General features: G+C 38.9%; 1 non-coding gene across 1 annotated transcript; it reads right to left on the reverse strand.

The window, feature by feature from the left end:
• Positions 1 to 1,595: 1,595 nt before the first annotated feature.
• On the reverse strand, positions 1,596 to 1,702 carry LOC111553006. The gene has a single exon (XR_002734798.1). It is a non-coding gene; the product is annotated as a U6 spliceosomal RNA (small nuclear RNA).
• Between the last annotated feature and the right edge of the window lie 549 nt (positions 1,703 to 2,251).

Genomic DNA, 2,251 nt, shown 5'->3' on the forward strand with positions numbered 1-2,251 from the left:
CCCTAAGTCTCATCTAGGTTTGCCTACCCCCATTGCTTTTATTTGTTCTGCATGATCCATACTTTGACATAGACAGTCAAGCTGAGAGCTCTTCCCTCAAAAGACATCATTTAACAAGAAAGACAAACATGTAAACAACCATTTATAATGTACTTGAAAGCAGAATATATTTTACTAGTTTCATTGAAATTCTGTAATGGGACCAACTCAATCGGTCTGGATACCACCGAGGAAGATTTCATTGAGGAGCAGGACTGAGGAGGAACAAACTTTCAAGACATAGTAGGAATGAAGGCATGAGAACAAGAGGAAATAGCACGTGTAAATGCTTTGAAACATACGGGAACGGCTCAAAGTTAGGGAATCACAAAGACGAGAGTGTGATAAGAACCTAGAAAAGAGGAGGATGCATGAAGACTTGAAGTCTCAGACACCATGTTAAGGAATTGAAACTCTGCAGTATAAGAAAGTAGAAGCCATAGGAGGGATTTGATCATCGGAAGAAACTTCATTTACTCAGCAAATATTTGAGTGTCTATTATCACCAGGCGCTAATCTCATCCATAACTTGGAAAGATCTGACAGCAATATAAAAGACAGACCAGACATAGGAAAGACTGGAAGCGATTTCGAAACCTTTAGGCAAAAATGATGACACAGAATTGAGGTAGAGACTAAGTCTGTTTCGCCTTTGGGTAAATTATCGTGAGGTGGTAAAATAATAGCAAGTATCATTTTAGTAGCCCTCTCCTCTCATCCCCCTACCTGCAGGTCCCCAGAAGACATCTAAGGATCAAAGAAGTTTGTCTTGAACATAGATAGTACCACTTGGCTTGCTCCAGTCACCACTGTATTTCACTACCATGCCTAAGACACTGTCTCCAGTGGAAGTCAAGTTTAAGAAAGAAACTGTTGAGACAGTTCAGCAGTATAAACCCCCCTGGCTTCTGCCTATAGCCCAGGGCTTCAGAGCTCTCCTGCTTCACATAGCGAAATCTTTTCCTAGTTGCTTATGTTACTAAGGAACACTGTACGTTTGGTTTGGTTCCTGGGCCTTTTATGTAAAAACTCATTAAGAAACGAGGAGGACTCTTCCCTACTTTGCCAAGCATCTTATGTTACCAACATTTCAGTGTATCTTTTCCCCTCTTTCTTTTTGTCCTCTTCACGTTCCAGCTGTTGAATGTAAGTTTAGAAACACCAATTTAAGAAGAAAGGTAGAAATAAGCACCTAGGCAAAGTACTTCAAGTAATTGAGTTTTACTATAATGCTAGTGTAATGTATGCAGAATTTGCTTAAAGAAATCTTTATCAATGCCCCCCAGGTCTGGAACCATGTTTCACAGCAGAAGGTAGTTTTTAAAATTATTATTTCTACTGGACTTTTTGTTAGAACAGTTTTAGATTCACAGGAAAATTTAGCTGAAGGTACCAAGATTTTCCAAATACTTCCTGCCCCGACACATGCACAGCTTTCCCCATTATCAACATCCCCCATGAGAGTGGTACATTTGTTAAAACTGATGGGCTTACCTTGATGCATCAGCAGCTCACCAGCTAAAGTTTATAGTTTCCATGAAGGTTTCTTCTTTTTATAAAATGTGGAATGCTATATGAATTTGCATGCCATCCTTGTGCAAAGGCCCTGCTAGTTTTCTCTGTGTCATTCCCGTTTTAGTGTACATGCTTCTGAAGGGAGCATATCATCGGTCTTTTTACTATTTCCATAATTTTGTCTTTTCCAGAATTGAAACCATACAGTATGTAGTCTTTTCGGATTGGCTTTTTCACTTAGTGATATGCATTTAAATTTCTTAGATGTCTTTTTTATGGTGTCAGAGCTTATGTCTTTTTAGCACTGAACAATACTCCATTGTATGCATATACTATAGTTTGTCCATTCACCTGCTGAAGGACATCTTGGTTGCTTCCAAGGTTTGGCAATTATGAATAAAACTGCTATAGACATTATGTAGAGGTTTTTGTGTGGACATAAGTTTTCCATTCTTCATTAGTCAGAGTTCTTTTAAGAGATAGAACCAATAGGAGTAGATAGATATATAGATAGATTCATAACGATAGAGAGATAGTAGACAGATAGATAGATGAGAGAATTTATTAGGGCAATTGGCTCATGGGATTATGGAGCCTGAGCTCTACAATAGGCCATCTGGAAGCTGGGGAACCAGGAAAGCCAGTCCAAATTGAAAGGACTAGAGCCAACAATATAACTCTCAGTCTGAAGCTGAAG

The sequence above is a fragment of the Piliocolobus tephrosceles genome, chromosome 19 (assembly GCF_002776525.5).
Source record: "Piliocolobus tephrosceles isolate RC106 chromosome 19, ASM277652v3, whole genome shotgun sequence".
NCBI lineage: Eukaryota > Metazoa > Chordata > Mammalia > Primates > Cercopithecidae > Piliocolobus > Piliocolobus tephrosceles.